Consider the following 10,589-nt stretch of genomic DNA (forward strand, 5'->3'; position numbering starts at 1 on the left):
ATGAAACCATATCCTAACAGAATGTACTGTACGATAATGAAACCAACCGTACCCTAACAGAATGTACTGTACGATAATGAAACCATATCCTAACAGAATGTACGATAATGAAACCGTATCCTAACAGAATGTACTGTACGATAATGAAACCAACCGTACCCTAACAGAATGTACTGTACGATAATGAAACCATATCCTAACAGAATGTACTGTACGATAATGAAACCAACCGTACCCTAACAGAATGTACTGTACGATAATGACACCATATCCTAACAGAATGTACTGTACGATAATGAAACCATATCCTAACAGAATGTACTGTACGATAATGAAACCGTATCCTAACAGAATGTACTGTACGATAATGAAACCAACCGTACCCTAACAGAATGTACTGTACGATAATGAAACCATATCCTAACAGAATGTACTGTACGATAATGAAACCATATCCTAACAGAATGTACTGTACGACAAAAGTTGTGGGAAAAAACATGTTCTACTATTAATACAACTCACTTTAATATAGCTTGTTCATTTCTCCACCTGACCACAAAGAGAATAGTTACTTGTTGTCATATGGCTACTCACTGTTTGGAAACCAAACGGCACTGACACACACACACACACACACACACACACACACACACACACACACACACACACACACACACACACACACACACACACACCGGCGCTCCCTTCCCAATTCAAACAGCAGACAGCCTTTTTATAGTCATTAATCTACACATATAGAAGTGTAGTTGAAATATTGGATCTGATCGCTGCCTCAGCTCTGTTTTCTGGGACCCGTCTGGCTTCATAAAAACAGAACTGTTTGAAATACATCTTGCAAACCCCAACCACGCAAGATAATTGACAGAGGGACAAAGAGCGAGAAGGAGAGAGAGAGAGAGAGAGAGAGACAGACAGAGAGAGAGACACAGAGAGAGACAGAGAGAGAGAGAGAGAGGGAGAGAGAGAAAGAGCGAGAGAGAGAGAGAGAGAGAGAGAGGGAGAGAGAAAGAGCGAGAGAGAGAGAGAGAGAGAGAGAGAGAGAGAGAGAGAGAGCTGATGCCTCTCTGAATTGATTGATGGGTGAACATGAGAAGTAGCCTGCCTTCTACTATTGTGTGACTTTTCAATCAAACCGCCAGCCATGATGAATGTCATCAATATGCATAGAGCTAGACCTGTCACACACACACACACAGACACAGACACAGACACACACACACACACACACACACACACACACACACACACACACACACACAGAGAGAGAGAGAGAGACACACACAGAGACACAAACACTAGCCTGCCACCACTTTGCTCTGTAGCTGTGTGAAGGGACACGATAGGTCCCTCTAGTCTTTTCTCTGTAGCAGTGCTATCTGCCTGCCCACCTGAGTGTGCACATGAACACACACACCCACACACACACACGACTCAGCTTTGGGCCAGCTCAACCCTGTCTCAGCTTTTGGCCATCTAAACCTTGTCTCTGTCTGCCTGGTCTCTAGGAGAAACACGGAAGAGGAGACACAGGATAGAGGAGACACAGGATAGAGGTGACACAGGATAGAGGAGACACAGAATAGAGGAGACACAGGATAGAGGAGACACAGGATAGAGGAGACACGGGGAATAGGAGACACAGGATAGAGGAGACACAGGATAGAGGTGACACAGGATAGAGGAGACACAGAATAGAGGAGACACAGGATAGAGGAGACACAGGATAGAGGAGACACAGGATAGTGGAGACACAGGATAGAGGAGACACAGGATAGAGGAGACACAGGGAAGAGGAGACACAGGGAAGAGGAGACACAGGGATGAGGAGACACAGGGATGAGGAGACACAGGATAGAGGAGACACAGGGAAGAGGAGACACAGGGAAGAGGAGACACAGGATAGAGGAGACACAGGATAGAGGAGACACAGGGAAGAGGAGACACAGGATAGAGGAGACACAGGATAGAGGAGACACAGGATAGAGGAGACACAGGATAGAGGAGACACAGGATAGAGGAGACACAGGATAGAGGAGACACACGGAAGAGAAATGTGTCCCAAATGGCACCCTATTTGTTAGAAAAAGTGTTTCCAAAATAGTTATTCAGCTGTCCCCATAAGAGAACCAAACAGGGTTGTTCAAAGGGTTCTCCTATGGGGATAGCCGAAGAACCCGTTTGGGTTCCATGTAGAAGCTGGAACCAAACAGGGTAATTGTGGTAGCAGAATCAGAATTCTTTAGGTAACATTGATAAATAAGATTTTTTATCAATGCTCATGAGTATGCTTATGTGGGGGAAATGACTTGGTTCCCAGAGAAGGGAGAGGTCAGGCTTGTCTTCTAATGGGAATGTGTCTGTAACTATTACACTATATACTGGGATATATAGTCAAATTAATATTGATTGGTTTGGTATTTAATATTGATTGGTTATGTATTTAATATTGATTGGTTATGTATTGAATATGGATTGGTTAAATATTGATTGGTTATGTATTTAATATTGATTGGTTATGTATTTAATATGGATTGGTTAAATATTGATTGGTTATGTATTTAATATTGATTGGTTTAGTATTTAATATTGATTGGTTATGTATTTAATATTGATTGGTTATGTATTTAATATTGATTGGTTATGTATTTAATATTGATTGGTTATGTATTTAATATGGATTGGTTAAATATTGATTGGTTATGTATTTAATATTGATTGGTTTAGTATTTAATATTGATTGGTTATGTATTTAATATTGATTGGTTATGTATTTAATATTGATTGGTTTGGTATTTAATATTGATTGGTTATCTATTTAATATTGATTGGTTATGTATTTAATATTGATTGGTTATGTATTTAATATTGATTGGTTATGTATTTAATATTGATTGGTTATGTATTTAATATGGATTGGTTATGTATTTAATATTGATTGGTTATGTATTTAATATGGATTGGTTATGTATTTAATATTGATTGGTTTGGTATTTAATATTGATTGGTTATGTATTTAATATTGATTGGTTATGTATTTAATATTGATTGGTTTGGTATTTAATATTGATTGGTTATGTATTTAATATTGATTGGTTTGGTATTTAATATTGATTGGTTATGTATTTAATATTGATTGGTTATGTATTTAATATTGATTGGTTATGTATTTAATATTGATTGGTTTAGTATTTAATATTGATTGGTTATGTATTTAATATTGATTGGTTATGTATTTAATATTGATTGGTTATGTATTTAATATGGATTGGTTATGTATTTAATATGGATTGGTTATGTATTTAATATTGATTGGTTATGTATTTAATATTGATTGGTTAAATATTGATTGGTTATGTATTTAATATTGATTGGTTATGTATTTAATATTGATTGGTTATGTATTTAATATTGATTGGTTATGTATTTAATATTGATTGGTTATGTATTTAATATTGATTGGTTATGTATTTAATATTGATTGGTTATGTATTTAATATTGATTGGTTATGTATTTAATATTGATTGGTTATGTATTTCATATGGATTTGTTAGTAAGTTAATATTTAATCGCTATTTGTGAATTTATGAAACCTGTGCCGGTGGAAAAATATTTTGATGTGGAGCGCCGTCCTCAAACAATCGCATGGCATGTTTTCAGCTTTAATGGCTACTGTAAATCAGACAGTGCAGTTAGATTAACAAGAATTTAAGCTTTCCACCGATATAAGACACTTGAATGTACCTAAATGTTTAATATCCATCATTGTTATGATTATTTATTTGAATTGCGCGCCCTCCAGTGTTCCCAGAAGATGTCTCGCTAGCGGGATGCCTATCCCACAGAGGTTTTCAAGGATGCGTTTTGATGTTCAGGCACACGTTAGAATGCAAACTGGACCACATAGATCTCCTATCCTGTACTTAGGGAATAGAGTTTGGACATTGCCAGTGGTATTGCAGTAGCTTTGGAATTGGATTTCCTTCAAGGTGTGTAGAGATACCTCCTCTCAGTAGGTGTGTTATTTGGGTACCTTCAAGGTAGAGATACCTCCTCTCAGTAGGTGTGATATTTGGATACCTTCAAGGTAGAGATACCTCCTCTCAGTAGGTGTGTTATTTGGATACCTTCAAGGTAGAGATACCTCCTCTAAGTAGGTGTGTTATTTGGGTACCTTCAAGGTAGAGATACCTCCTCTCAGTAGGTGTGATATTTGGGTACCTTCAAGCTAGAGATACCTCCTCTCAGTAGGTGTGTTATTGGGGTACCTTCAAGGAGAGATACCTCCTCTCAGTAGGTGTGTTATTTGGGTTCCTTCAAGGTAGAGATACCTCCTCTCAGTAGGTGTGTTATTTGGGTACCTTCAAGGTAGAGATACCTCCTCTCAGTAGGTGTGATATTTGGGTACCTTCAAGGTAGAGATACCTCCTCTCAGTAGGTGTGTTAATGGGGTACCTTCAAGGTAGAGATACCTCCTCTCAGTAGGTGTGTTATTGGGGTACCTTCAAGGTAGAGATACCTCCTCTCAGTAGGTGTGTTATTGGGGTACCTTCAAGGTAGAGATGCCTCCTCTCAGTAGGTGTGTTATTTGGGTACCTTCAAGGTAGAGATACCTCATCTCAGTAGGTGTGTTATTTGGGTACCTTCAAGGTAGAGATACCTCCTCTCAGTAGGTGTGTTATTTGGGTACCTTCAAGGAGAGATACCTCCTCTCAGTAGGTGTGATATTTGGGTACCTTCAAGGTAGAGATACCTCCTCTCAGTAGGTGTGTTATTGTGGTACCTTCAAGGTAGAGATACCTCCTCTCAGTAGGTGTGTTATTTGGGTACCTTCAAGGTAGAGATACCTCCTCTCAGTAGGTGTGTTATTTGGGTACCTTCAAGGTAGAGATACCTCCTCTCAGTAGGTGTGTTATTTGGGTACCTTCAAGGTAGAGATACCTCCTCTCAGTAGGTGTGATATTTGGGTACCTTCAAGGTAGAGATACCTCCTCTCAGTAGGTGTGTTATTGGGGTACCTTCAAGGTAGAGATACCTCCTCTCAGTAGGTGTGTTATTTGGGTACCTTCAAGGTAGAGATACCTCCTCTCAGTAGGTGTGTTATTTGGGTACCTTCAAGGTAGAGATACCTCCTCTCAGTAGGTGTGTTATTTGGGTACCTTCAAGGTAGAGATACCTCCTCTCAGTAGGTGTGATATTTGGGTACCTTCAAGGTAGAGATACCTCCTCTCAGTAGGTGTGTTATTGGGGTACCTTCAAGGTAGAGATACCTCCTCTCAGTAGGTGTGTTATTTGGGTACCTTCAAGGTAGAGATACCTCCTCTCAGTAGGTGTGTTATTTGGGTACCTTCAAGGTAGAGATACCTCCTCTCAGTAGGTGTGTTATTTGGGTACCTTCAAGGAGAGATACCTCCTCTCAGTAGGTGTGTTATTTGGGTACCTTCAAGGTAGAGATACCTCCTCTCAGTAGGTGTGTTATTTGGGTACCTTCAAGGTAGAGATACCTCCTCTCAGTAGGTGTGTTATTTGGGTACCTTCAAGGTAGAGATACCTCCTCTCAGTAGGTGTGTTATTTGGGTACCTTCAAGGTAGAGATACCTCCTCTCAGTAGGTGTGTTATTTGGGTACCTTCAAGGTAGAGATACCTCCTCTCAGTAGGTGTGTTATTTGGGTACCTTCAAGGTAGAGATACCTCCTCTCAGTAGGTGTGTTATTTGGGTACCTTCAAGGTAGAGATACCTCCTCTCAGTAGGTGTGTTATTTGGGTACCTTCAAGGTGTGTAGAGATACCTCCTCTCAGTAGGTGTGTTATTTGGGTACCTTCAAGGTGTGTAGAGATACCTCCTCTCAGTAGGTGTGTTATTGGGGTACCTTCAAGGTAGAGATACCTCCTCTCAGTAGGTGTGTTATTTGGGTACCTTCAAGGTGTGTAGAGATACCTCCTCTCAGTAGGTGAGATATTTGGGTACCTTCAAGGTAGAGATACCTCCTCTCAGTAGGTGTGTTATTTGGGTACCTTCAAGGTAGAGATACCTCCTCTCAGTAGGTGTGTTATTGGGGTACCTTCAAGGTAGAGATACCTCCTCTCAGTAGGTGTGTTATTTGGGTACCTTCAAGGTAGAGATACCTCCTCTCAGTAGGTGTGTTATTTGGGTACCTTCAAGGTGTGTAGAGATACCTCCTCTTAGTAGGTGTGTTATTTGAGTACCTTCAAGGTAGAGGTACCTCCTCTCAGTAGGTGTGTTATTTGGGTACCTTCAAGGTGTGTAGAGATACCTCCTCTCAGTAGGTGTGTTATTTGGGTACCTTCAAGGTGTGTAGAGATACCTCCTCTCAGTAGGTGTGTTATTGGGGTACCTTCAAGGTAGAGATACCTCCTCTCAGTAGGTGTGTTATTTGGGTACCTTCAAGGTAGAGATACCTCCTCTCAGTAGGTGTGTTATTTGGGTACCTTCAAGGTAGAGATACCTCCTCTCAGTAGGTGTGTTATTTGGGTACCTTCAAGGTAGAGATACCTCCTCTCAGTAGGTGTGTTATTTGGGTACCTTAAAGGTAGAGATACCTCCTCTCAGTAGGTGTGTTATTTGGGTACCTTCAAGGTAGAGATACCTCCTCTCAGTAGGTGTGTTATTTGGGTACCTTCAAGGTAGAGATACCTCCTCTCAGTAGGTGTGATATTTGGGTACCTTCAAGGTAGAGATACCTCCTCTCAGTAGGTGTGATATTTGGGTACCTTCAAGGTAGAGATACCTCTTCTCAGTAGGTGTGTTATTGGGGTACCTTCAAGGTAGAGATACCTCCTCTCAGTAGGTGTGTTATTGGGGTACCTTCAAGGTAGAGATACCTCCTCTCAGTAGGTGTGTTATTTGGGTACCTTCAAGGTAGAGATACCTCCTCTCAGTAGGTGTGTTATTGGGGTACCTTCAAGGTAGAGATACCTCCTCTCAGTAGGTGTGTTATTGGGGTACCTTCAAGGTAGAGATACCTCCTCTCAGTAGGTGTGTTATTTGGGTACCTTCAAGGTAGAGATACCTCCTCTCAGTAGGTGTGTTATTTGGGTACCTTCAAGGTAGAGATACCTCCTCTCAGTAGGTGTGTTATTGGGGTACCTTCAATGTAGAGATACCTCCTCTCAGTAGGTGTGTTATTGGGGTACCTTCAAGGTAGAGATACCTCCTCTCAGTAGGTGTGTTATTTGGGTACCTTCAAGGTAGAGATACCTCCTCTCAGTAGGTGTGTTATTTGGGTACCTTCAAGGTAGAGATACCTCCTCTCAGTAGGTGTGTTATTTGGGTACCTTCAAGGTAGAGATACCTCCTCTCAGTAGGTGTGTTATTTGGGTACCTTCAAGGTAGAGATACCTCCTCTCAGTAGGTGTGTTATTTGGGTACCTTCAAGGTAGAGATACCTCCTCTCAGTAGGTGTGTTATTTGGGTACCTTCAAGGTAGAGATACCTCCTCTCAGTAGGTGTGTTATTTGGGTACCTTCAAGGTGTGTAGAGATACCTCCTCTCAGTAGGTGTGTTATTTGGGTACCTTCAAGGTGTGTAGAGATACCTCCTCTCAGTAGGTGTGTTATTGGGGTACCTTCAAGGTAGAGATACCTCCTCTCAGTAGGTGTGTTATTTGGGTACCTTCAAGGTGTGTAGAGATACCTCCTCTCAGTAGGTGAGATATTTGGGTACCTTCAAGGTAGAGATACCTCCTCTCAGTAGGTGTGTTATTTGGGTACCTTCAAGGTAGAGATACCTCCTCTCAGTAGGTGTGTTATTGGGGTACCTTCAAGGTAGAGATACCTCCTCTCAGTAGGTGTGTTATTTGGGTACCTTCAAGGTAGAGATACCTCCTCTCAGTAGGTGTGTTATTTGGGTACCTTCAAGGTGTGTAGAGATACCTCCTCTTAGTAGGTGTGTTATTTGAGTACCTTCAAGGTAGAGGTACCTCCTCTCAGTAGGTGTGTTATTTGGGTACCTTCAAGGTGTGTAGAGATACCTCCTCTCAGTAGGTGTGTTATTTGGGTACCTTCAAGGTGTGTAGAGATACCTCCTCTCAGTAGGTGTGTTATTGGGGTACCTTCAAGGTAGAGATACCTCCTCTCAGTAGGTGTGTTATTTGGGTACCTTCAAGGTAGAGATACCTCCTCTCAGTAGGTGTGTTATTTGGGTACCTTCAAGGTAGAGATACCTCCTCTCAGTAGGTGTGTTATTTGGGTACCTTCAAGGTAGAGATACCTCCTCTCAGTAGGTGTGTTATTTGGGTACCTTAAAGGTAGAGATACCTCCTCTCAGTAGGTGTGTTATTTGGGTACCTTCAAGGTAGAGATACCTCCTCTCAGTAGGTGTGTTATTTGGGTACCTTCAAGGTAGAGATACCTCCTCTCAGTAGGTGTGATATTTGGGTACCTTCAAGGTAGAGATACCTCCTCTCAGTAGGTGTGATATTTGGGTACCTTCAAGGTAGAGATACCTCTTCTCAGTAGGTGTGTTATTGGGGTACCTTCAAGGTAGAGATACCTCCTCTCAGTAGGTGTGTTATTGGGGTACCTTCAAGGTAGAGATACCTCCTCTCAGTAGGTGTGTTATTTGGGTACCTTCAAGGTAGAGATACCTCCTCTCAGTAGGTGTGTTATTGGGGTACCTTCAAGGTAGAGATACCTCCTCTCAGTAGGTGTGTTATTGGGGTACCTTCAAGGTAGAGATACCTCCTCTCAGTAGGTGTGTTATTTGGGTACCTTCAAGGTAGAGATACCTCCTCTCAGTAGGTGTGTTATTTGGGTACCTTCAAGGTAGAGATACCTCCTCTCAGTAGGTGTGTTATTGGGGTACCTTCAATGTAGAGATACCTCCTCTCAGTAGGTGTGTTATTGGGGTACCTTCAAGGTAGAGATACCTCCTCTCAGTAGGTGTGTTATTTGGGTACCTTCAAGGTAGAGATACCTCCTCTCAGTAGGTGTGTTATTTGGGTACCTTCAAGGTAGAGATACCTCCTCTCAGTAGGTGTGTTATTTGGGTACCTTCAAGGTAGAGATACCTCCTCTCAGTAGGTGTGTTATTTGGGTACCTTCAAGGTTGAGATACCTCCTCTCAGTAGGTGTGTTATTTGGGTACCTTCAAGGTAGAGATACCTCCTCTCAGTAGGTGTGTTATTTGGGTACCTTCAAGGTAGAGATACCTCCTCTCAGTAGGTGTGTTATTTGGGTACCTTCAAGGTTGAGATATCTCCTCTCAGTAGGTGTGTTATTTGGGTACCTTCAAGGTAGAGATACCTCCTCTCAGTAGGTGTGTTATTTGGGTACCTTCAAGGTAGTGGTACCTCCTCTCAGTAGGTGGGATATCGGGGAACCTTCTAGGTAGAGGTACCTCCTCTCAGTAGGTGGGATATCGGGGAACCTTCTAGGTAGAGGTACCTCCTCTCAGTAGGTGGGATATCGGGGAACCTTCTAGGTAGTGGTACCTCCTCTCAGTAGGTGGGATATCGGGGAACCTTCTAGGTAGAGGTACCTCCTCTCAGTAGGTGGGATATCGGGGAACCTTCTAGGTAGAGGTACCTCCTCTCAGTAGGTGGGATATCGGGGAACCTTCTAGGTAGAGGTACCTCCTCTCAGTAGGTGGGATATCGGGGAACCTTCTAGGTGTATAAATACCCCGAAGACTCTCCTGAGACTTTCACCACTGGATGAGGTAAAAAAAGAAGAATATATGAAGCTCTTAACCTCTGACCTTCTCCAAACCTTCTCCATAGCAGAGTTGATGTTATTCAGGTGGGACGAGTCTATAAATAGAGAATACTTTATGAGATCTTCCGACATTAAGGCTCTCATTTCCTCCCCAAGTCTCGGTGTTGTAAGCTAGCGATGCCATTTCCAGTGTTTGGGCTTTGGCACATCAACAAAACAGCTCTGACTCGACCTATAAGCATCAGGAAGGGGTTGTGATCCCCAGCGCCTCAGGTGGCATTTAGCGCCTCTCTCTCTCTCTCTACACACACACAGCAAAGCATGCTGGGAGAAAAAAAAAACGATGCCGTCATTTTGCTGTGGTCAGATTTCTATGTTCACATCACATGACAGTGGAACAACAGCCGCTCTGATGCCTCAAAGTACTCTGGGTATTAATCAAATCCAATTTAATTTGTCACATACTCTGAATACAATAGCTACTGACATTACAGTATGGTATAGTACAGTTTGTTATTTGAGAAATAATTTGAGATTCTGACACAGTTAACTACTATAGTCAACATTCTGACACAGTTAACTACTATAGTCAACATTCTGACACAGTTAACTACTATAGTCAACATTCTGACACAGTTAACTACTATAGTCAACATTCTGACACAGTTAATAACTACTATAGTCAACATTCTGACACAGTTAACTACTATAGTCAACATCTAGAAATGTCATGTTATTATTCATGCTCTATGTCATGTTATTATTCATGCTGTATGTCATGTTATTATTCATGTTATTATTCATGCTGTATGTCATGTTATTATTCATGCTCTATGTCATGTTATTATTCATGCTGTATGTCATGTTATTATTCATGCTGCATGTCATGTTATT

This window comes from Oncorhynchus mykiss, chromosome 7, assembly GCF_013265735.2.
Source record: "Oncorhynchus mykiss isolate Arlee chromosome 7, USDA_OmykA_1.1, whole genome shotgun sequence".
In the NCBI taxonomy this organism is placed as follows: domain Eukaryota; kingdom Metazoa; phylum Chordata; class Actinopteri; order Salmoniformes; family Salmonidae; genus Oncorhynchus; species Oncorhynchus mykiss.